The sequence below is a fragment of the Varroa destructor genome, unplaced genomic scaffold, assembly GCF_002443255.2.
Source record: "Varroa destructor unplaced genomic scaffold, Vdes_3.0 BEIS01000003.1, whole genome shotgun sequence".
Lineage (NCBI taxonomy): Eukaryota > Metazoa > Arthropoda > Arachnida > Mesostigmata > Varroidae > Varroa > Varroa destructor.
In genome coordinates, this window is record NW_019211456.1 from 24,649,597 (window position 1) to 24,676,293 (window position 26,697).

Sequence of the window (26,697 nt, forward strand, 5' to 3'; positions counted from 1 at the left end):
TTTGTCTCTCTCGCACGCCGCGCTTGTAACTTCTCTTCGTCGTCATTATTTTCATTTCCCTCTCCTCCAGCCGCTCCATCGGCTTCGTGACAAGCAGCAGCTGCGAGACTGCTAGTGGTAGTGATGGCAGTGATGACGACAACAACTAACTACTGTAAATATTCTGCTATGCTGCCGCCGCCGCCGCTGCTACTGGCGGCGCCGCGGTTGGCACCGCCGCTGCTGCCGTTGCGGCTGTTGCTTAGCTCTCGACGAATGTTCGGCCGTTGTTCCCCCTCCACAGACCCATTGAATGGACAAACAGATATTCGGAGAAATAGACACTGGCAGCATTTGCGGCAGTAGCAGCAGCAGCAGCAGCAGCAACGCACGGATAGGCCGCTCCGTACCACAAAACGTCCCACAAATTCTACCACACAATGTACCAGATGTATGGAGAGAGTGCTTGCTTTGCAGGGGGTGAAGCGACAGGTGACAAAATTGAATTGGTTGATTGATGGAGTACCATTACTAATTTGGGTCTATTTAAATAGAAAATAACAATTAGATCATTTTTGCTGTTTGCTTGAATTCACGGTGTTCGTAGGCTTATAGAGGGTTGGTTTTACCTTTGCAGATTTTAATTATGACTGTTGACTGAACAATTGTTGCATTTTTTCTTACTTATTCGCAATAGCAATTCGTTGTCCTAGACTGCTTTGCGAAGACGTGTTCTCATAATATACGTGAAAAGAACGAGAGAAAAGACCTTATTACAATCAATTTTTGACTATATACATATAACTAGATGGTGTAAGTTTGCGTTAAACCCAAGCTTGTCCCCTTGTGTGTTGTATAATTATTTGTTTAACTTCCGTGTTAGCACAAACTCTATTTTACTTTCTTTTCAAACTAAAGGATTTAACACAATAACTTTTTAATCTACAAGCGCATTATGTGTCTATGTATATATATATATATATATATACATATATATACATATATATATATATATATATATATATATATATATATATATATGGCAATTTCTTAGCCGTAACCTACTCTAAATGTGGTAACGAAACTTTTACCTATTTAAAAATTTCAAAACTTTTTACTATTATACAATCAGAGACGAGACACCTGCTTTCTAATACTTTCCGCCTTGGCATATTAAATTTTCAAACCGAGTACATGTATCTTTGTGTATGTGTTTATCTCCAAGCATGCTCACTCGGGCTCCGTCTACCCGATGGAGCGATCGAGACCAAACACGTTAAAAACACGTTGCAACTCAACCAGCGAACAGACTTCATCTATGTATGTAGATAGAATACTTCCATATACCCTGCTCTCTTTCTCTAGCACTGGCATTATTTGAGAGTTCGCCGCCATTTCGCTGTATGCTCTCCGCAAGCGGTATCAAATCAGTTCAGCGTTCGCAGTGGCACTTTTGGCCGATGAACTGTGGTGCGACGGTGGGGCGCTCCTCCCCGCCGAGTCGGCGGCCCCCGGAACATTTCGGCGCTGGCCGCAGGGCCACTGCAAATTCTGTGAACTAGTCTGGAGAAAGACTTGGTGGGCTGGGGAGCGCTGGCGCTGACGTCGGCCGATATTTTATAGTCAGCCGAATAACCGCTCGGTTCAGCGCTGCTCTGTAGTGATCGCATTCGCATTTCGCTTGTGACGGATAAGTTCTCTACGAGAAACGCGGTAGTCTTCGATGACTTTCCGCCTCAACTATTGCACCACTCAAACAGCTCGTTGTCGTAATGTTGTTCACCTTCATTTCCGATGTACTAGAACAATTTTATCTGATGCTTTTGCGGATGCGAGGATCCTGCTTTATTGCTAATCCGTGTTACTGACATTATGACTAAATTTGCGTCGGATGTTCGCACCCGATTCATTGTCGCCGTTTAGTTCTCCAGAGCTAGCGCTGAGCCCTGGATACTGTCTGTGTTCGCGCTTCCCACAACAGACAATAGCGCTGCTTCGTATAGCTAACGTATAGAAGATAGTGTGTGTAGTTCCGTGTGTTCGAGCCGTAATAATTACAGTAATTATTATAACAGTAGAGGAAGAGGTGGAAATTGCAAGAATCGCTAGCGGTAACGTGATTTTTTGCTTGTGATATTTGCGCGCTGACGGAGCTGGCCTTAACCTCGCGACAGCTGAGGCTTCGCGAAGAGGCTGCGCGGGTTCGAATCCTCAACCAGACGGACACCACAGGCTGCGTACGGCCTAAATCAAACAAACTTATAGTGCAAGTGTAACTATGTGAGAGTAGTGCGTATGGCCAGAAGTCGTATGATGAGGCAGAGTTAAGTTATAGGGTAAAAAGTGAATGCAGACGAGCCAGAAAGACGTGCCAGGCCATCCTCAGACATCGGACATCACTCGTCGAACATAGTAGTCGAATCATGAACAATATCAGCGTGATCATCGTCCGCTCGCGGGGCGACAGCGGAGATACAAACAAAGGAACGAAACCGACTAAAATAGAAAACTAGAAACTAATGCTGGTGGCTGATGCTAAGTAAACGTCTCGGATCTTACGTTCGGTATGGCCTTAATTGAAAATTACTTCAGATTGCTGGTTTGAGACGCTGCAAAACAGCAGTTGATACTGGGGTGCGTGATACGATGTGATGCTGGTAATTATAGTGTTCAATATCATAGTGACATGGCTGCTGACTATCGTGTCGCAGATTTAACGCGCGAGGGGCACGTTTACTCGTCCAACTACATCCGCCATGTGTAGCGTGTATTCTGTTCTATCGACCGTACTACAGCGCACTGCACTAGTAGTAAACTGCAGTCTGCTCCCCCTATAAACGAAGCCAATAACAGGATGGACAGCGACACATGCAGGCATTTTACGATGCGCATGGCTCGTGGTTACTGCCAGCAAAACAAGGAGCTGTGTTCAATGGTGAACGTACACGCTTCGGTGCAATGTATCATGCACAAACTGGAGAAGCGTCAATACGAATCGACTACTATTGTGGTATTGATTAGTGGCAGGGCATGGGGCCATGGCGGCATATATCCAAGCGTCGTCACATCGTGCGATGTGATCGATCGCCGACCCGAGCTGCTGAAAGCAGGAAACGCTTAGAAACCTAAATGAGGAAGCTGGTGACGGTAAATGTGCAGTGCATAACGCACTAAGATGACATGTAGTTGCCAATCGACTTGATCAGAAGTTCTGTCCGAGAAAAAAGTCGAGGGTCGAAGGCGAGGCTGTTTGATCTGATTTAATGGTGTCATTACGTCGATCCTTCGGTGTTGTGCATGCTTAAATTTTACATGGCAGTGATGCAATCAGCCTAAGAAAAGCACATAGAAATATGAGTAGCAAATACATTATAGCTATAGTGTTTTGTTGCGCATTGCAGCACTTGCTGTGCCTCCTCTTGGCGGAGCTCGCTTGCGGCCGATGTGCTCCAATCGGTGCGTCCATCGATTACGTCAATGTGAACTGGCGCTGCTTTCTGTGATCTATTCGTCTGATCTGCTCATCATGTCTGTAAATTTCTATTCCTCTCTGTCTGAGTGGTGGTGTACAGTGTGAAAAGCCTTAGCCAAACTGGTGCGCTTATTTTACAACATGTGCCTCCTGTCTACAACGAAGGGCCGGGGGGCGTTAATGCTAAGGTGGTGCTAGCGCTTAAACATTAAGAACACAATAGAAGTGGGCGCTTGTGCGGACAATGAAAGGTTAGGTGCGCTATTAATAACAATGACTTATCTTCTGAGTAAGCTATGTTCTAAACGCAGAGAAATAATCCGTTTTCGAATCACGAATCGCCAACGGAATAGCCAGAGTTTTAAGGCTGGTGTGAGCGCACATAAAAGACCGACCAAAGGGTAAAAAGACTATTGATCGACGCAAGTTCGTAGTACCTAACATGTGCACGAAGGATAGGTCGAAGCTGCACATGATGTGCATCCAAATCAACTTTGTTGAACGCCAGAAGCAAGGAGCGCAACGAAAAGCGTAATACAATGGCTGCTGGTTTTATTATCCAAGTGTTGTTATAATGAGGCACGCCGTAACGTTTATCCGCGCATGCTACAGTGCACTGAACCGACCAGGATAGTACCACAACATCAAACAGTCATTAAGAGTAATTCGCGGTCCTTAAGCGAAGAGGATTCGAGCCCTAGGATGTATTGCTTCACTTCTGACTAGAAACTGTGCTCTATCATTGTTTGCCTTAGAGTGCAGCCTCTGAATGTTTCTTTTGGCGTTTTCGTTTGTCGCACAATAAGACTGCAACTGCGAGACCAAATGTGAGTCACACAATGCGTTGAGGCGGGGTCACCCCCGCGGACTCCGTGCGACTCACAGCAAAGTTGATCGTCTCATCGCTCGATTGCACTGGCTGAAACGGATCTATCGCGTCGTGCAGAGCACATTGACGAGGATGTCTGCCCCCGGAGCTGAAACACCTGCCACGGCACCGTACAACAGCAACGCTAGCCTAGCATCGGCGCTCGTTTGATGGGAGAGGTCGAAAAAGCTGACTGAAGATGCGGATTAACATAAGCGTCCGAAGTGCACGAAGAAAGCCAACACCGGAGTATACCACCATGCCACATTAGAACAACGTTGGAATGTAGGGTATATCCAGGCGAACGAAACTGGCGAAAGATAACGATACAAGTGTGAATCGTAACACACAAACATGACTGCAATTGTGTCAACGTTATTAAAAAGGCAAAAACAATTGAAACTGGTCAAAGGTAGCGATTTTGTGGTGCTCCGGAGCAATGACTACTATCGTTTTGAGCATTGGGTGGCGTGTATGTGGATGTGAATGCTTGTACTAGTGATTGATTAGCTTCAGTGTTACGATGAAGTGGGTCGGAAAAAGGTGAACATGGGAGTTGTGTTTGGGCATTAGCGCAAACGCAAGATGGCTTTGATCAACCAGCAGGCTAAATAGGCAGGCCCGCAAGTCAATAGAAGCCTTTAACATCAACCAAGATCGGCATTGAGACGAAAAAGAATGCCAACTCGGAATTGTCGTGGCTAATTTCTAAGCCCGCAGTCAACACGGCAGGACTGTGCTATTCACTGCTCGGCCATTTCTCGGGAAACATTCTCAGTGGACGACGGTCAACGCAACCGGCGAACACAGTCACCGAGGCGTTACTATGAAGCGGATGGTAAGTGACACTGCGAAACTGCAGCTGAAGTTTCATTGACGAGTATCGTGGTCAGCGTTAGCGCATCAACGGCAACGACCATAGTATATATTTGTCATTTGGAAAACTAGTTACCATCGTAATAACAGTCATAGTAGAAATACCGATAGTCGCTAATAAGCCGCTCGTTGAGTTCAGTCTATTGAATTGAATTCAGTTCTGCTGAAGACGAAGCTTAACCGATTCGTACTATATAGGCCCCAATATATACATATATACAGGTATATCAAAAAGCATACTCAGTAGCTGACTGAGAACGGACGGCAGGACGCGATTTTTCCCCTAAAAACTGCTTTGTTTTTTCTTGGCCAATTTCCACTTTGCTAAAACAATGGAACGCCATTCGCGCTGATCGTCACTTTGTGTTTCTTTATTTTGCCTATTACTACCATTTACCTGATGCGGGCTATACTATTACTATATGCGACCTTATACCTTAACGACGCCAGCGGCACTGGTCCTTTCATTTTGAGTTATTTTACGGTACTGTCATGTTGGCTTTTGCTGTTTGTCTTCTGCTTGCGTGTGCCTGTGGCCGTCATTGACACCGCACCGCGTGTCCAATAGCTGCCTCAGTGTCTATAGAATAACTATGTGCAGTCGAGAAGATGCCAATCCTAACAAACATTGATAGCGGTGACCATGGTAGTGAGAATTTCAGACTCGCGCGAATTATATTCATGACAAGGTACGACCCGTCTTAAGCAATTAGTAGCTCTACCTGTGAGTAGGTAGCCATTAGTTGCTAGAGAGCGAACCTTACGTCTGCTTCCGCCGAGTGGATCTTCCCTTGGACTGTTGTTTCCTTACGCTAAAAACGGGTGTGCGTTAGTGAAACGTGTGATTTCACACCGCTGATATTCGAACGGCTGAACGGCCACGGACAACACAGCTAGCGTTATAGAGATACGAGGAGTTTAGCGCTGGCTCGCTTCATCATGAGTGGTTCTATTCGCGGACAGTGTGCCGTGTCGAATACCGATTCTAAAGAGTGGTTCCAATTCGATTCAGATCATCAAGCGTCGGCAAACAGCAGTGGCATTTCGCCATTAACTCCTGACTTAGGAAGTAGTTTCGAGAGTCACTCTCTACCATTAATCTATATTTTCGATTTTTGCATTGGTCTGACTCCTCGGCCGGCAGTCGGACGTCGAACGGACAGCAGCAGCAGCAGCAGACGAACGTACAAACGCCGTCATAAACTGGACGCGAAAGTCTCGTTATAACGCGGCCGCACATCACGCCGGCGTCACGACAAAAACAAGGCTGAACTTCTAGAATCGTAGGTTTCTAACAGCCTGAAGCAAAATATCCGGTAGTGGGCTATCGAAACGTAAAGGAACATAAATGTCATTAGCCTAGCTTAAACTGAAAGGGCTCAAATATAGCACATATAAGAGCGCAGAGTGGCGAAGAAACGCATTTCGTTAACGTAGAAAGAAGTGATTATTCATTCAATAGTTCGAAGCCCACATGAGCAATTGGTTCGCGTCCATGCAGACTGCTACACTGATTTGGCTCGACCTATGCTCTTGCATTAACTGAAGTGAAATTGCTTCGGATAGTGGTAGAGTTATGAGGTTGAATCTGGGCATTCATGTGTCGCCCGTATGTAGGTGGTGTCTGACGCCTTTAATCTGAGGGAAAAGCGAGTTGCTGGCGAAATCTGACCCACACGGCACTTACGGACTCGGATGGCAGAAGCTAACAGCAGCACTTGGCTCCTCTCCGTATTCTATTCTCCAAGTATCTTTGTTTGCGGCTACTGTTTAGGCGTCTGCGGGGCTCGCGTGTATGCGCTGTTCTATCCCTGATCTGTTTGGTGCCTGTCTGCAGCTTGGCGCTTTTGGATGCGTCAGTGCTTGACTTGGCTGACGTGAGGCATCAACTAGAACCGAACTCGATTTCCCTCAAGTATTCGCTTTCTCTTTTCTGGTTTCTAGCGATAAGTGCCTACAGTCGGTTCCCCCTTAGGGAGGGAACTGTTTAGTTCGTTGTTGCGAACGCCAGGAGCTAGAACGAAGAACCAGAAAAGCATAGCTTGTTCTAGGTTCTTTATCCTTAATCTAGCTTTTTTAATGAGTTGTTTCACTGGATATTGTCGTTGAGTTGGAGATGTTAGGCTGTTAGCCTGCCTGATTTTCATTGATCGGTTCTTTCAAAGCCTCATGGTGCAGGTGAGATGGGTGGTAGAGTGCCTGTTTTCAGCTGTCTCATTTGAAGCGGCTGCAGAAATCGGACCTTTTGTAGGCTACTCGGTCGCCTACAGTTGATATTCCCAAGCAAACAGCACGTCCCACCTATCTGTTCCCCGGATGGGTCTTCCACGCAGCCAGATGTCCCTCCGCTTAGTAGCAGTTGTGCGAGCTGAATTTCTAAGTCAGACCCAAACTAGCCCTTTCTCTCTCCATTTTGTTTCGTTGGGGTGGACTGCACTTGGCGATATCATACAGAGGTCATTCCAGCCGACCGCTACGAACAAGATGGTTTGGCAGTAATAATGGCTTCTGGTTAGAGAGACAGTTCCACCAGAAACAAATACAGGAGGCATCAAGTTGAAAGTCCGCATAGACACCGAGCTGTTGTAGTTATCCGATTTTGTAAACACCGTCAGTGTTCGAGATATGTACGTGAACCTAGAACGATAGTCCAGTTCAACCAGAGACTCGATGCAGGCCCGAAAAGCCAAATCCTAAAAGGATGTCGCACCTTTATATCACAACACAGTACATGTAGTCATCGGTGAAATAAGACATCTGATGGAAATTTTTGTTGGTTTCATTTAAACAAGCGTAGGGCTTTTCGCCGCACATCTACTTGCATGCACAGCCTTATTTCTAGAAGACTATGCATTTGTGCATTGGTTGTCGGTTAGATGCTGGTACCACTTTTGCTCGTCTGCCCACATTGGCGTTCGTTCATTTTCTTTGATTCTCTGTTCGCCCCGAAGGCAGAGTCCACCATAGCAAGCAAAAACTAATACAGTTTTGCAATCCAGACGTTTGTTTTTTGCTTGTCAGCAATTTCACACCAGTGACTATTTCCATACACGAATACTGTCTATGTTTATCGATAGCGTTTTTTATCTAAAATAGTATCGGTCTTAGAGCATTCATTCGAATTGTCGGCATCGTCAACTCTATCAGTGTATAAACAAACACATTTTCAATCGAGCTGAACATTAGTTCGAAATAGCTAATTCTCATCGATCATTCGCATCCTCTGATTGTTTGCTTACGTTAGTCGGCGGTTCGACACCCCCTAGCTGTAGGGCGTCTGTTACACATGAAAAATACACTCTACGAATCATCCTTCGTATAGCGAGTCTAGTTATAAATATGGCCGACTGAAATCCCGTACGAACCGTAGCTTAACTGGCAATTTTTGACCCGCGCAATATCTCTCCACTTGTAATTGTTCGATTTGTGTGGTGGTGAACGTTGAGCGGGCACAGGTTCCATCGTGCCAATCCCTCTGCTGAGTGGTCAGCCACCCACAATCAGGCGGCTGACCCTACCTACGAAGGGCAATCAAGCTAACGGAAAAGATAGGAAGAGCCGCAGTCAGCGGCACCAGCATCGCTAACTTACCTTCACGCGAATGAACGTTCAAGTGAATGCGGGTGACGCTAGCGCTTTTCTCGTTGACGCTCTGGTGTCTGCTACTGCTGTCCATCGTGGTCATAACGTAAAATGCTCACGAGTAGAGCAACATCAACAGCAATAGCAGCGGCGGCGGCGGCGGCAGCCGAGATGCGGGATCATCCTAACCAGATTGTATTTGCCGCGACGGGCTGCTGTGACTGGATAGGCGAAACTTGATATTTTTAGTTGAGTTCGTCTGTCTCCCTACCAATCTATCTAAGTCTCTGAGTATCTAGCTGCCTGCGTCCTCTTCTTCGTCGTCCTCGTTGCGCCCGTCATCTATGCGACAACTTTGTACGTTGGCGACAAGGCAGACAGAGCATTCTGCTGCGACGGCGCTACTTGGGCCATTGGCGTCGCCGACGCATCACGAACGACCCAATGCCAGTCAAACCGTCTACCTATTAGCAGCAATGAAAATTTGCTGCAAGACAGAGAAATAAGAGGCTGCGAGCTGAGTGGAGTTGGCTAGTATTTGAGTCTGTTGTGGTCCCAGCAGCTTTCTTGATCCTGCAGCCGCTGCTACCACTGCTGCTGCTGCCGATTCCGTCGGCAATGATGATAATAATCGTGGCGGTTCGCCGCTTTTGGGGGCTGCAAGAAAAGCTGATGTGTCGAAGACGGAATCGAATCAGAAAGGCGCCGATGCTGACGATCTTGATGGTGATGATGGAATGGAAAGTGCCACATAGGCGAATATAGTTCAGGAAAAGCAGTAGTAAAGTAATAGGCTTTTAGAATCATGGCGGTATCATTTCTCCGCTGATATTTTCCCATATCTTTTGCAGTGTATCTTTGAGACTACGTATGCAGGAGCTAGCTGATTCCAGTGAGTGTCGAGTTGCTAGTTGACTAAAATGATTACCTCTGAAAGAACAGTTGTTGCATACGTTTTGTAATGTATTAGCATATGCCAAGCGGCTCATACAAAGTCGAGATCATGGATGCGGTCTTGGTATCCGCGCTAGCACGGATCCACACGGGCGACGAACCCTGCAAGCTTATTTACTATTGGACGTCAGTGCGTTTCGACAAGACGTGTACGCATTGTTTTAGGTGCCGCTGTTGTCCTGCAGGGTCAACTGCGCCGCAGTGCGAACTGCTATTTTTGTGTATCGGGGATTAATTGAAGGAGAAATCGTGGACAAATCCAGCGGCGGCAATGCCAGACCCTCTCAAAAGGCAAACCGTCACGTTCTAGCGACTGTTCACTTAAAGGAGGATGGAAACACTTCATCAAGAGTAGCCAAATACTTCTAACGGCCACTGAGGTTGCGGCAAGGACACAATCACATTTGCCTTTTTCCCAGCTCTTTCAACGTTTTGTTGATCGCTGGCATGACTATCCTAGTAGTTGCTCATATTCTTGCTGTACGACAAGGTAAAGAAGGTCGGGCACACACGCACACACAGGTCGTTCTATAGACACCTTGCGTGATACTAATAGCAACAACAGGTACAACAGTATTCGCTTAAAATTATTGATTTGTCCATCTTTTTTTTTTATTGCCACTCTGATCTATTCCTTTCTAATGGTAGGGAATAGATCGAGTGAACTTGTTGCAGAATCGAGAGAACAGTTGCATATACATGGGTATGGTAATTGCGTTTGTGTAAGTGACACCTTTAATCTCTTTGCAGGTAATATATAGCTATGCTTATTTTGGGGTGCATATATCATGTTATAGCAACGACAGATAACGAGGCCGTTACGTCATTTACCTTTTAGACCAGTGTTTAGTACTACGCTAACACGACTACTTGATGATAACGGAAGCAAGACAGAGGGGTTCTATGCAAATAACATTGCGCAGGCATTGTTTGACTTTTTTTATTCGTTTAGTTGAACGTATCATTGCAGCAGGACTCTGCAAACGAACCTTTGTTCTACTGAGTAAACGAGCGTTACGTACTGCTCCATGTACTTAATTGTGATTATTTTTTGGCGGTTTTACCTCTATTGGCGTTAATCGGCCTGGGTCTGTAGGGGGCCCCTGGAACTTACGGTAACTCATATGATGATGACGGTAGCAATAGCAGCGAGCAAGTTACAATAGATTCTACTCTGTACTATTGTAAATACAGTTTCGTACAAAAACAAAGTACAAGCAACATTTGATATCTGTCAGCCCATGCTTAGGAGACAAGCCAAAAAGCATTAGCTATACGATGATTCTTCTTGCTGTCGAGCGCGAGAACGTATTGCATGCCAAGAAATTTTGCAAACAATATCCTTCTTAAAATCTGAACTAGACTTTTTCTTCGTTCTTAATTTTGCCCTAATCGTATTCACCATTATCGCAGTGTAAATGCTAAACAATTGAAAATTTCGAAGGCTGGATCGGATGATTCTATTATGGATTGGGGGCCGTTCCGTAGTTGACTCCCTATATCAGAACCAAATAGCCGAAATAGGAAACATCTAGAGGAATGAAATTCTCGCCAAGTTCTTTTAGTTTTTTGGTTCGCTCAGCCTAGATGTGCATGGTGATCACGACCTCCATACTGTGGGGGGAGCTGCCACGAAGAATTAAGGTCGACAATAAGGTTGGGGTAGGTACACCAGTTGCTGCTGCGACTAGAGGCTGCCATGCGAGCGTGCAGTAGATAGGCTTGTCCTTCGATTGCTGGCCTGACAGTCACCGTAACTGTTGGTAATGTACGCGTAGGAAACATGGCAAAAGCACGAAGAAGACCCCACACTATCTCCGATTTTGCTCCTGATGTACATGTTAGCAGCTTTTGCTGCCTCCTAATTTTTGCTTGTTGCTACGTGAATGTTATAGGACGTTCTGCTATGCCCAGCGTCACTGCCAATTTAGCCTAGCCTAGATGCAGGACACTAGAACCTTCCACCTTGCTGTTCATGGTGCATTGCTGCTGTTCACTCTGGTTCACAGCGTAAACAATCATTTTAGTATTGCTACCAAACTGGGATACAAGAACTGACGGACTGTATCTGTATAGAAGCCAAATCAACAGAAGCAGGAACGTAGCAGCAGAGCGCTACAAACGATGGGGGGCACCACTGCTCGCATTTCTCTTTTGTATCCAACCAACCAACCAACCAACCAACCAACCATCATTAACGTCAGCACAACCTTCGTCGTCGTTATTTTTTCGACCCCTGCCATCCTATCTTTCTGGCTTACTTAGTTGGATCTGCTGGTGCTTATTCTACGTTGTTTTTCTAGTAGATCTGCGGCAGATTCTTTGTTATTGTGCCCCTGTTGTGTTAATGTAGAGTTTCCTATAGTACATGGACCATGCAGCGATTTGTTCCTTGTTTTTTGTTGGGGTGAGGTGAGCGACGTTTTCGTTAGCTCGGATCGGTTGTTAACGTCGGAGGCATTGATCTGTTGAAGCATTTAACGCTGAAAGCGTTTTCGTCCGTTCGGTCGAGTCCCAGATGTAATCACTACAGTTACGCTTGTCCCACTCTTAGCTGGCAAAAGTATAGAGCAGAAGACGAGTTATATTATAGTATGGTGCGATCGGGTGAAGCATCAAGACTGAATTGAATCCGATGTAATTGTAGCAGTTTGTTGATGTAGTGTTTTAACAAAATTAGCCGTTTATCAAATTGATCAGACCGTATTTATTATTGGTCACTTGCAAGAATTTCATGACAAAAGTTGCAACAGAAATAGCATCTGCCCGTACTTTATCTGTATCCGCAAACTATATGAATGTAGTTATCTTTTGTTTTCTTCCTAATGACTGTTGGTTGTCTCGGAAATAGATAACGGTAAGGGCAAGGTTTTCGCAGAGGTGAACTTTCGAAGGTGGAGGCAATCTAGTTCGTGACGTGACCAGGTGTCAGCACGCATCAGATCGTGGAGACTTATAAACTCTCTACAATGTTGACAATAGAATTTGCATCCAATTCCAATCGAAAGGAATCATCTATGAGATGACATATAACGAGCGAGCCTACGACCAGGAAAAACCCGGAGAGGGCATTGTGGTAAGAAAACGGGACAGACCAAACAAGTGGAAAAAGAGGAAGCGCGTGAATGGAAAAGTTTACTGAGCAACATTATGTGAATGGAAGTAGAACAGCCATACTGCGTAGAAATAGGCATTACCTGAGCAGTGATTTTTTTTGTATACGAACACTTCATCATTAAAAAAGCAAATTTAACGAGTATGACTTCGTTGCTTTTTTTAGTTTAGAAAATGGCAGTGGTAATAGCAATAATAAAGATGTCATTGACTCGTTTTTTTTTTTTGTAAACATGCAGATGTAGAATATAAACTCTCTTCTCCCACTTTACCGTTCTCTGCAACCCGGCTAAGTTTTGCGCTTTTTTGATGATCCGATACTGATACCAAGTAAAAATGTACCCATGGCGCAAGTAACGAGGCATCACAACCTCAATTGAATCCATCTGCTGTTGTTATATTTCGACAGACTGTCTCAGACCAATTGTGTGTGTACGGATAGCGAAGCTTGGCGAAACTATAGAAAAAAAAAGAGGGGAAGAGGGATCGCTGGCGACTTCAGTTATTGAAGTCGCTTAATGTATGAAGTATTATATGTCGCTTAATGGTAAATTATAGTAGTTCTTGGGCGAAAATCTTTTTTGACTTGTGCCCTTATTACCGCCTGTATCAGCAGGCTAGAGCGCAACTGTAGCCGTGGTGAGGGAAATCGCATAGTCACAACATAGGCATGAGTCTGTCTGTTCAGACCGCTACGTATCGGTGGACAACACTGCGAGTTCTACTTAAACGCATCATGTCTCTACCAGCCACGATGAATATTAACACGTAGTTAGTCATCTAATTATAATAGCAGTGACACTGATTCAACTGAGTACCTGACTGCCCTTGCGGCAGTTGTGGTAACAAAAATAGCTCTCATGCAGTGCTCAACATGGTTAACTGACCGTGTGCCAGCCCTGTAAATGGCTTACGGATTTTGAGTCCAGCTTGCTTACCCCCTGCGCCCCCACTTTTACACGCTGAATCCATTCCGATTTCGTGGTGAATGGCACGACATGAGCGACTTGAGGTACTACGACGACGACGGCGACAAGAGAAACAGCAATAACAACGACAACAATGGTTTGTGTGTCACTGTTAGCGAAAAAAGAAACTAAGATTTTTTGCTTTCGGTTCATCGTTTTCTCACCCAAGGGTGAATGTTTCAATGGTGACGTCGAACGCCGTAGTAGTGTCGATTCCGTTATCACCACGGCGGTAATTTACTTTTTGCCAACATGATGCCAACAATCGGCGAAACTAGGGAAGTTGCCGCCGCGTTGTTTCGCGCGACCAAAAAGCGGATTGGACAGACAGCCGAAGGTCTAGAATGCTGTCAACATGCGTTGCGAGGCGTTTATTAATATGGTATCGCAATTGTAAGCACCAGCTGAAAGAATCAAGCAACACCAATAGAACACGACTACGACAGGGCAAACGGCCTCGGAGGTAAAGTTCAAAGTTGTCGAGTAAAACTTCTTCATATAGTTAGTTTGGGTGAAAAAAGGACGCTGACTATATACATGGGGCCTTATACCACAAGCTAGGCAGGGGTCAACAGCAAACCAAGTAATAGTGAGGTTCAAATTTGCGAAATAAATGTCAAATTAAAACTTGTTTTGTTTTGCGTTGATGACCAGTCCGTTGGTCAATTCAACTAATGAATTCGTATTTTTACCCTGTTTCAGTAATCGTCGAGCCATTGCCTAGAATCGCTTCACTAAATATTATTACGGTCAGCTAAATGTGCAACTGACGCAGGACTCGCCGGACTGTGACTAAAAAACGTCATAAGTCACGCGCCTTATACAGCACGTCATGCGTGCAGCTGAAACATCGTTTAAGTGATTCACCGATGGGTGCTAACCATGAAAGGGAGGGGAGGAGGTGGCAAGAAAAATTCACGAAATTAAGGGGTAAGATATAGGCTAGCCTCATGAGGAAATTTCCACTTTTCTAGACTAAGCGCTTAACGCAAAAATCGTTATTTTGACGAGCTTGACCGTCGTCAGTCGTGCTGGCTCCTGAAACTGCTTGGTTGTACAGTGACGACGATCAGCGACAATCACCGCCGCTGGTGACTGGCATTGAGTGACGCTTATCAATGTGAAGCCATAACGATGCGCATTACTACCGTGGAGGTCGCTCATGCTACTTGCGACGGGGATGCCGAAGCCGCCTTCATCGTCTCTGGGTTGCGGAAAAATCCTAGTCGTTTAATGACGACCCAGCTGTATGTGGGCTTTGTCGCTTGCTAGCGATGATAGTAATAGTAGTATCGCCACGTCGAACATTTATGCGAGCCTTGAGATGTCGCAAACTAAGAAATGGCTAAAAGAGAGAATCCATTAGAAAATAGCAAAGACTGCTGCAGCGGCCGAAATAGCAGCAAACGCACACTGACTATCGTTCGTAGCGACTAACGCCGAAATGATTTCCAGATGTGATTGTTGGTCAGTAGAATTGCAGTCTCACAGCAACGGCAGTAGCAGTGGCAGGAGTCACAGTAGGATAGTCATTTGACTCGCGAGCTAGACTCGATTCTCAGCGTTTCAACAGCCCGGTACGCTGCGGCAGACGAACAATTGAATCGTTCGTCTTCGTTCAGGAAAAGCAGTGAAAAAACTTGTGTCGCATGTCGTGATCAGATCAGAGACTAAGACGGTAGCCGGGTCAAAATTGGTTGAATCGCCATTGGCTGGTACGATCGAATAGGACGGTGAGATGGAAGGACAAACCGAGACGGGGACCAGCGGTATATTAAAGGCCAACATAATGAATGATAGCACTTAGAATCACTTTAAAGCAAGCAAATAACTAAATGGGAAGGATCGGCTAGGTGAAACGAACCGGTACGATACTGGCAAGAAACATAAGCTAATGCTCATGTCGACTGGACGGATCAATTAAGATATGACTGATTGTAGTGGCTGAAAATTCCTTCGATAAAACGTGTACGAAATATTTAAGGAAAATCAAGCAATACATGGCAGATACGAAAATAGACGGACTCTGCATTTAAAAGGGAGTGTGGGGAATAACCTGCGACGGCAAGGACCGCTGGCCAGATAACGCTTGTTTTGTGCAAGCCGTACTTCAGCTTCGTCCGTATGTCAGCCTTTCAACGACGGTAGTCGCGGTCTTGAGACCGCTCGGCCAGATACGTACGTTAATCAAATACATTTGGATGCGGTGCGTTATACATCGTTCGAGAACAACTTTACGTACCAGCACAAATTCTGATATAGCTGGGTATTTCACTCAAACTGTCCTATCGATAAAAAAGAAATTCTTAAGAGAAGACGGCGTACTCACTCGTGGATGAATCTACGCCTATGTAAATAGCTTTTATTGTCTGTTTCTATCGGCTTTGTAAAATGCGATGAAAGAACAATTTAATATCTGGCATGTTCCGAGTTCACGATCGTAAATCATCATGTTGCAGCGGATACTAGCCCCGCCTATGAACCATTTGCTGATCCGTCCGGTAGATCTGCTAGAAGAATTTGAAATCAGAGCTAAATATGGTATATTGGCCATGTCGTTGTGAATCCGTTATTTTAGTCGAGTTTTTCATGTTGACACTGCCGATGTAGGTAATGTTTCTTGTATTACACGACAACGCAAACTACGAGCATGAAATCGTCACTTCTTGATCGGGTGATGGATAATCAATCGAAGGGTACGCTCCTTGCGGACACACACATGCGCGTATGACGCTCACTAGATTAACACGCCAATACTATCCTCATAAACAATCCGCCACTGCGGTATTTGTTATTAAAGTTTTTTTTGTTCTTATAACGAGGCATTCTTGGTTTTGCTGCACGAATCCTTTATATATATATATATATATAAATTTTTTACTAGAAGTTCTCGTTACAGTTTACTTCTATTATGATGTTCGTCTTCGCTCGTCTTTACATTGCCGTAACGCTCAATCTAGCCATATTTAACAGTTTTGTCATGGTGCGTGTCATTACGCTTTCTGTGTTAGTGCGCACATTGACTCATGTATGGGCGCTGGCCGGTAGATCTAGTGTTGTCGGTACTTCCGTTAAGCCATTCACTGCTAATCCGGACGCGCCATGATGACAAGCGCAGCAGCAGCAGCAGCAGCGTAATACCACAACTCTTTCCCCACGTGAGCAACGGTACCTATCGTGTTCTTGAATGCTTCTCTATGAATCAGCTCCCATCTAGTCCGTTCGGTCCGTGCGTCCAGTACCCCTTTCATCCCTCACGACGTCTTCAGCTTCTGTTTGTGTGTGGGGGCAATAACCCTTTCTGTTTTTTTGTTTCTCCCATTCTGGCACGATCATCATCACCAGCAGCAACGGCAGTGCGTCAACGCCAGCGCTTCCGGATTGTTTGCATCCGTATGCAAATGTGTTCAGCTTATTTTCTGTTATCTACATTATCACATGCCCGTTAACAACAACAACAACAGCAGCAGCAGCAGCAGCAATTACCGTAACATCGGTATCGGCCAACAAAAGCGAATAGGAGAGACTCAAAAATAGAGACGTGCATACACACAGACGCTTTCGTTGTGTCTTTGTTTGTTTGTTGTTGTTTTGAATGCCGTTAGTTGGTCGCCTGACCGTAGCGCGTTCGAGAACCGCAGGCGACAACAGCGGTGGCGACTACAGCGGCGGAGCAACGATGGAGATGTTGGTGGGGTTTCGCAATACTGCGCCATAACGAGTTCTCTTCTGCTCTTTCTTCTCGGTCTTTGTTTTCGCCGCATCTTCGTTGTCGCTGCTTGAGTCACGTGTACGCACTTATGTCGATGTTTTTCCTCCAGCTTCGTCCTCTTGCTATACTTCCTCTACAATTTTCCCCACCGCCGCTGATATGCGCAACCGTTTCGATGCACTGACCCCTTCTTCTGGGTATTCGCCCTTCTGACTGCACACACACGCGCGGGCCATTATAGGCAGTTCGGTTCTCTTCAAACAGCAAATGACGACGATGTTTCCGCTTTACCTGCACACCGCCTGTGTCGTCGAAGAATTATTACAGAAGTCCTCGTCGCTTTTATCGATTCGTACTCTCGTAGTTGCTAGTGCTGCTGCTGCTGCTGCCGGCAACGTTCGGCCGGTGCCGTGACTATGCAGAAGGTTCGTTTTCTGTTCGTGGACTGTTGTTGATGCTGTCGCGTAGTTTGCTACTTCATTCGACTGGCCATTCGTTAGTTCGTTGACGTCGCCGTTTCCCTCGGGTTGCTTCTGGCTGGCTCCCTTGTTTGTTCCAGATGAAGCCTTGGCTCTCTGGCGGCAGCAGTAGCAGCAGCAGCAACAATGTTATGTATTGTTGTGATGAGCATATGTGCGTATGTGACTGAGTGAGTACCCTCTTATGCTTTTACCAATAGTGATGATTCTGTTGCCCCTGTGCTGGTGTTGTTTTAGTACGCGTTGGCTCGTTCCCTTTCTCTCTCCTTTTCTCTGGACTGTCTTCGCTGTTTTCTGTTTGGCCTTTGGCGTCACGATGATGCCGCGTTGTTATTGATACCGTTGCTGTTGCTGCTGCTGCTGCTGCTGCTGCCGGTGCCGCTGCTGTTGTTTTAACGGCGATCATCATCGTCATCATTCCTACGATTATAGATGGTATATGTAATGTGTGTGGACGGGTGCGTGACTGGAAACTAAGAAGTTAGGCTGTTCCGCTGGATGGCGAGGAATGTCGGTGGTGAATTTAGCGCTGCCCTAGCAAGCATCACATGGAGCCGATTTGCCAAGCGCGTCACTACGCTGGTACTACGAACGAAGGCTCGCGGACACTCATCTTACGTCCTGCTTATTTCGCCGATGTCATCACCATGATGTTGTTAGTTCATTGGTTCGGTGTTGCCTTCAATGATTGGATGGTCGCTGTTAAATGTTAACAGCTGAACAGACAACATATTGCTTGATTGTAGACTAAGTGCGCTTCCACAACACAGAAGGGGTGACCGTAATTCACACATTGCTTGTTGCCTACTCTGACAGGAAAGGAAACATCTAAGGAAGAACGGACAAACTGATATAGAATAGCAACTGCAGATACTACGAGACACAGATGAAGGCAGCAGAAGATACTGCCAAAGTATATATGCTTGCCAACAGCGACCGAAATACAATGGTGTTGTCGAAGTCGCGGATGTAACATTAGCAGTAGCAGCGCCGGCAGTGGAATAGAAAATGCTGGTAAAATAAAAAAAATTGACACGCAAAACTATTTAGATACGCACTCACAATTGCGTGTATCGATACTTATTTGCTTACGGTATAATATATCGGTGACATAATAGGCGGATGCTGGGGGTTTTGCTAACGCCGTTATAGTTTGCGGCCTGCTGAACACAATCAAGATGGCGCAGTCCAGCAACAAAGTAGCCTCGTCCTTCCGTTCGCAAAAATCCCCTCATCAGGAATCCTTGAGCAAAGCGACGGTTCAGCAGCGACAGCAGCAGTTCAGTGCTCTTTTAGTTGAAGCGTACGATTATATATAATCTTCATATCAGTGTATCAGCAAACAGTGGATACGAACATGCTTTCGCATACACACAGAAACGTATGTGTGCACAAAAACACATGGAGCGCTCACTCATGTCCTTAGCGTATCTATCCCGTTGTATCCTGTGCAGTCTCGCACAGGTGTACAGACAGTTTGTTGGCTTCTCCATTCGCTTTCTTGGTTATTTGTTCAATGGCTGATCGCTTCTGGATCGTTTCTGTTTCGCTGCGTTTGCTTCATCCGCGAATGCGATTCAGGGGGACAGGGCAAAAGTGTGGCCGCCACCACCGCCGCGTTTATTAAGGCAGCCCCTCAACCAGCGTCAACAGCTTCAAGACGATTAACGATTGACCGTACCATAGACATCAATGCTGTTAACTGTTATTCTTCGCCGTGGCCATCGTCATAGTCGTCGTCACTTCACTGCCGTTGTCTTTTTCCTGTTATTGGCATCGATCTGTTAGGAATATAACACATACCACATGTATTGTATTGATACTGTATTTCGTAAAATATCTGTTATGCCTATTCGACTAGGACGTTGGTGCGTTTCCTTGTCGTGGCCTCAATCTCGACCGAGGGCGAGTGCCGCTCAGTTTCTCGTCACCTCCCCTGTTCTTCGTTTTGCTGGCATTTAGCGCGTGCGCCTACTGTGTTGTCTGTCTATGCACGCCTGGGCTATCCAATCCGCACTCGATACGCACGCATTGTACGTACGGCTGTCGAGCCAACTCTGTGCTCTTCCCCGCTGTGTATCTTCAATGACGGTAGAGAAAGCAGCTAGAAAAAAACGTCAAAGCTAACGATTGACTTGCACGCCGCTGCTATGGCGTTTCATTGCGTTCGACGTACATACCACATGTTGTGTATACATATATATGTACGCTCACAACGTACATTGTAGGCAACACCTCTTTGGTACGCCGTGGTCGATCCGGTTCGCTCGAGCTCTATGACGGGATATGCTGTTGCTGCGCTTATGCGATCGGTTGCACTTACGATGCTATTGGTGCCTTTGGTGGCCGTGTTGATAGTACTCCTAAACTATTCTACAGTGCTCGCTGGTTGACGCTAGCGAAGTTGAAAACGCGACCGACAAGAAAGGAGGGTCTGGCGTCACCGCCTCGGCCTCTGTCGGTTCTGGTATTCGCGGCAGCTCCGCTGACTGGCCTGCCCAGGCCGGCGTCGATGCCATTCGTACCTTTCCTCTCGGCCTGTGCTGGTGTGTTAATACAGTTCGCTCCTCCTGTTCTTGTTATGCCCGTACCGCCTGACGCTGCTGCCGCTGTTGCTGCCACCGCCGCCGCGCATTCGATGCTTTTCTACGAGTGGTCAGCGAAAAAAAACGTACCCGCTAGGGTGTGGGAGAGCGATGGAGCCTAGATAGAGGGGGACGGAGGTTGGGGAGCATTCATTTTCTGGTCCGGGCCAATCCTCGCTTCGTCTCTTTTGATGCTGCTTCGTCGCAGCGGCTCAAGTGAAGGGGGCACTGTCCTATCTTCTATGTCGCTGCCGCTATGGCCACGGCGGGCAGCAGCCGCTGTCACTGATCTGAAGTTGCTGGGCTACTTTGGGGCCTTTTGGCTGTTCCGTCCGTTCTGCTAGCTAACAGTACAGTGCGATGGATGGTGTAACAACAGGGTTTTATTTCGGCATGCCTATGTTCGCTGCTGTCGCGGCTGTTTTGCTACTTTTGGCTTCGGCGGTCGCGGCGGCGCTTGCGGCTGCCGTTCACGTGATTCCGTAACGACGGCCTGCACTCGTGAAAGCGAGCGGTCGCCCGACTTCATTTGAGCAAGCGGATAGATAGATAGATGATAGCCAACAACAACTAGACGGTACTGTAGTGATACTATGCTACCCTGCTGTGGTCGGCCGTGTTCAGACTTTAGTATCTCTTGCTGCTGCTTCAGGATTTCAAAGATAAAGAACAGCAGATATATATATATATATATATAAGAAAAAGAAAAAAATTCATGAGGAGACTTTATTGATCGGTCGGTCACAAAAGCAACCAATGATGACAGTGAGGGCATCGAACTAGGTGGGCCGTAAGGAAGAGAATTATGAAAGCCCCTACCAGTCTTATGAATGCTTCTATATATGTATGTATATATACAAATTAATAACTGTGATAAATCCATGATGCATTTTTAGCTTTACTATTAATGATCGTTAACGTATATCATATTGAATAGATCCAATTAAGCTAGAAAAAGGAGTGCAATGTTCGAGGATGGTGTCATCTCCAGCATAATAATGATCGACTTTAAGTAAATATTATCATGGCCGCAAACGATCATGTAATGATCAAACATCTGCTGAAAATTCCACCGTGTCAGCTTCCGCCGATATTGATGATACCGACTATCGAGTAGATGAAGACAAAGTGTCAGTAGTAGAGGTCACTGCAAAACACGTTACTGCTGTGTCGGCTGCTGACCAAATAGATTGTACTTCTGCTGCTCCTACTGCTACTATTGGCTGTTTGACCATTCTGGCAAGTTTAGCGGCAGGCGTCTTGTTGCTTGTCGCCCGCCGCAGAGAAAAGGTCTTCTGGCTCCGATGAAGTCGACGCAGGACGCGCCCCGAACACAAGTAGAACATAGAACTGAAGCTGCTCCGACCGGCTTTGCCGGTGTCCCTTACTTCGCAGCAGCAGAAAAAGAAGCAACGGACCCCGTTAGCGATTACTGTCCTTGCCGCCGTTCCGGCCAATGCAGCGAAACTTCACGCTGTTTTCTGAGATGATGCCAGGAAAATAAAGACAGGACAGCACACAGCGTCATATTGATACTGCCAATGCTTCTGCATAGAAGGACCCAAGTCAATTTCAATGCAGGTTGCAGACGCTCCGTACGTCAGGTTTGCTAAAATCGTCTTAAGGACGCAGTTTAGGTCCACAAATAATTTTGCCTGAAGAGTCTTTGAACGAATTTTTCTGCACGCACTAGAAGTGTCATTTCTGACGGTCATCTTTATTCGATATAACCATCATCCACTGTGACTACAATTTCAATTCGCGACCTAAACCACTAACTCATCATTCTAAAGTTATTACTTCTCTAACCCACAAAGAACTTTTTCATAGTAATTGTGCATTAACAACATTATCAGAGGTTAAGTCAACAAAGTGTTGTTTCAGTACTCCATATACGGAAAATTTCAACAGAATTAGATGTCCGACTGATAAAAGCTAGAAGTCCCAAAAATACAAAAGCTCAAAATGGTTAAAAGCTTCAAGAGGTGCCAGAAAGCACGAAGAGTCTAAAAAATACGAAGCGTTATTAAAGGCACAATCGAGAGGTTTTTTTTTCTCTATAAAGTACTCGTTGATTCACGAATTACAAACCCCTAGATGTATTAAAAATGGCTTTTCGAAGCATTTTGATAAATCTTCAAACTCTTTTAATTTTATCAAATATCTCTTAGGTTGCCGGCTGAAAGTATTCCTCTGACTTTTCAGAAGTCGTGAAAAAATTGGCAAGAACGGCGATTGTCGATTTCGGACGAAAGACGAATTTCTATCTTAGTGGGGCGCAGAAAAGTTGGATAATAGCTAATCTTCGCTCAAATTCCGAAAACGACGCACCATTCTTCGTCGTGACGAGTTTATTATCTTTTTTTTTTTTTTTTTTTTTAAAAAAGCTGTCTTTCGTCTGCTAGCAGAAGTAGAGGATGAACGCATGCGTTTTACGACAAACAGCCCGCCAAATTTTTCCCCAAATTTAACATACCACGTATATATATAACGGAAGAGACCGTATCGGGAAAACAGCATCTAGGAAGAACTAAATAAATATACGAAGGCGATAACAGGCCTTGTACCTGTCAGAGAGAATTCGCTTGTTGGTATCTCAGCACTGACATCGCAGCGTTACGCTAGTATCGTTCTCGTTAAAGTATTTGACAGTCTTCCTGAACGTCCTTATGATATTTGCATGCAACGAAGATCGACGAAATAAAACTAAGCATTAGCAAAATATCGGCAGAGAAGGTGGAAAGTGGGTCCACGAAAAACATCAAAGACACTCTGAACAATATCTTCTCGGTGCGAGAACAAACACTGCAGCAGCAGGCATTTACCTGACGCCCCATTTTCATACTGGACATCCACTGATATCATTGGGGCGGCCGCAGCTGTAGCTACTTTCTGCAATGACAGACGCACAGACAGAAATCAGTGTCATCAGCACCACTACAACTATCGCAATACGAGACATGAACATCGTTGCCGTTGCAAATGGCAAACTGCAGAACTGGGCTGGGCAGGGGGATAGTAATATCTGCATAGCGATCGTCGCAGATGGCAGGCGTTGCGGCAGAGTTCATGGTGATAATGGTGAGGATGAGGCGGATAGCGCCACGCACAGACCTGTGAGCACTCGCTCGTGTGGACGTGTTCGTGGCTGAACCCGTTTAATAAAGCAGCGTATTTCATCTGCTGTTCTCGTGCTTATGGCAAAAGCTGAAGCAGGTAAAATTTACCACATCAAACATCTAAAATACAATGAGCGCTTTCTAAGCCGTAAGCGATAGTTTTCTTAGGTCACTAACTTAGCTCAAGAATCAGAGCTAGATTAGTGAAGAGCGTCTCTTCACGTTAGTGTCATGTAGCATTACAATGCAAAGGTACTGCTAAAATTATGTTTAGGTTTTCGTAGATTTCGTGGAATGTTGAACTTTTTGGAGAAAAAAAATCTTCAGTTTACTATTATCGAACAGTCCGTTGCAAATATTCGCTCTATTGTCTTACTACTACTACTACTATATGTAGCCAATTGGTAAAAAGAAGCTAGTTACTTTTATACATGTGACTGTTTTATTCGTAAGCGCTCGTTTTTTCAAACTGTGACGTCTGTCGGATGGTCTTGAACTCTGTATGCTCTATCTGATTTGCTTACTTTGAACGCAGTGGTAGACGATTGGTTTGAAGTTTGTTCCGCTAACACCGTATCGGATTAGTTTGATGTAGTCAATACATTTCGAATAGAGCAGTGACCGCAGGATATAGTTTTCTCGGAGCTCTGTTATAGGCCTGCAACTGAACATCGTATAAATAATATATACATACATATAAAATAATGTACATGATCGTTGTATCGTTTACATAAGCTATTACAGCCCTAGACATCTCGATCGTGCCACAGAGGACAGAACTTAACCATTATTGGCGCTTCGTTATATAAGGCAATATCGCCTGGTTACAAACGCAGACGACTCCCGTATTTGGGGCTTAGGCCAGCCGTACCTTCGACCTGCTATCGGTCAAGGAGAAGGTAGTATCATTTCCGTGAGGACGGACCACAGGTCACAGTACGCTTCACTAAATGTAGCGCTAGTATCAAATACGGTTATGCTGTAAATGACGAGCGCGAAATACCTCGTAGGTGATAGCTTTGCTTTCGGTACGTTTGCCATCGGCAAAAAAGTTATCTCCTCTATACGCGGCTTTTCCGCAGAAACATCTCTGCCGCTTGGCGTCTCATACAACATCCTGCTACATCATACTACAGGTACATTGCGAAAAATAGCCTAACTCGCCGTGAATTGATGAGTCAGAGACGACTTTTGGACGGTTTTGCAGATATTTAAACGTTTAGCCTAATCCTATTGCGAAGGTAGGGCCATTAGCATACCTGTGGCAATCTGCGGTATGGCAGCATTGGCGAAATACATTACAAATGCAAGACTGTGACTACGACCTGACTCATAAACTCAATCATGTGTTAGCTGTCTGTGTTTTTGCGGCTGCTGCCTGTTTATGACAGACAAATAGCTTAAGCTTAGTGAGTCGAATAGCTAGACTTAGAGGGAAAGACCGCGGGCAAAAAGAAATAAGGCATTTACACGGAACTTTTGAGGTCATCGTTGATGAGATGAAACGAACTTCGTCCGTCAACGGCCGATACCTTTCGCTCGATAGGCAAGCAACGTGATAGTGGTAGGGCAGAATAGGACTTACCACTTCAACGTTTCGAGAGAAAAAGCTAAGCAAACCGAGCCTTTTAAACATCTAAGAGGCAGTTCGAACGAATGGGAAATCACCATTTCACGTGTTCGTCACTAATCGCCAGTTGGGCCCGTTTATTTGTGTGGCTCGTCTTAGTTGCCGTCGCTTAACTTCAACGACCTAATGCGCTGCGTTGTTTCTATACCTACATTGTTATACTTGATTGGCCTGGCGTTCGTGTAGCAACAGCAGGACACAACGTGTGCTATGTTCGTATCGCGCTCCATCCAATTCCGTCTTGGGTCACACTTATTATTGCACTTGGTTCTTAGCTAGCGTCCCGCTGTTAAATGTCCCAAACTGTCTTACTATGGCAGTACATTGACTTGGTCTATGGCTTTCTATCGATGTGCTCAGGTACATGTACCTACCTAGCTGAATTCTCGGCCTCGTTGGTACTGCTATTGCGGACGATGATCGGCCGCCAGCTTTTCTGCTATTTCTACTGCCGTTTGCTATTATTGTTTTGTTTCAGCAGCTTTAACGTCACTCTTCGTCGTCGTTCCTGCCGTCGTTGTTATCGTCGCGCTTATAGTTACTACTGGCAGTTACTATCTCTTTTGGCTTGACGCGTTCCTCTAACCAGCGTCTATTCTTCCATTGCTTTTTCGAGAATGCGATCTAATTCAACGAAGCACCGTATTTGTTCGGCCTCTGCCACCTTTGCTCGTTGTCCATGTGCTACTGACGTCGCTGCTGCATAGTTGAGCGTACATGGCAGTCCTGTGTTCTGACCGCACTGACGTTACAAACTGTTGCCATGTAGCGACGATGGTCCGTGTCATCGTTGCTCCACGCTTTTCACTGCGTTTGTCGAAATCGGGCAAAGCTGAGCAATCTCGTAAGGACTATGGAGAAACGCCAGAACGAACGCCAGAAACGGCTGATCCAAAAGGGATAGATGAGCGACAAAAAGAATCATTGAGATGGGGAAACAGTACGAGAGGTTTGTCTGGGGAATCGCCTATTGAGCCGTTGAAGCCACTTTCCTGAGGAAAAGCGACCAAGACTGAGCTGTTAGCTGAGCTGGGCAAAGCTTGTCGTATCAGGCTAACGAAGCAAACTGAACTAAGTAACAAGTAAAGTGGTTTTTTTTTTAGTTCATACCGACTGATTGAGAGAACTAAGCTATCGCCCTCGTGCTGTCCCGCTGTACCGGTTCAGGGTCTAGCCAAGGAACGTCTGTCGTATAGAAATCTAACTGAAATAAGAGGGTGTAAGCAAGACAACCCCGCGCCTATCTGACTAATGCTAGAGAGTGAGCGATAGACGCGCGGCTAGAAGAAGAAATGCGAAACAGTCTGAAGTGCTTCTGCTTCACTCTGCGCTGCTCCCTTCGTCCTTATTGCCATTGTC

At 45.6% G+C, this 26,697-nt stretch overlaps 1 protein-coding gene across 1 annotated transcript in view; it reads left to right on the forward strand.

The window, feature by feature from the left end:
- Positions 1–5,028: 5,028 nt before the first annotated feature.
- LOC111248164 (B-cell lymphoma/leukemia 11B-like) overlaps positions 5,029–26,697 on the forward strand; it is a 60,168-nt gene continuing 38,499 nt past the window's right edge. Inside the window, exon 1 of the mRNA XM_086985574.1 lies at positions 5,029–5,157. The gene's annotated coding sequence lies outside the window, so the exon portion shown is untranslated. The remainder of the gene's footprint in view (positions 5,158–26,697) is intronic.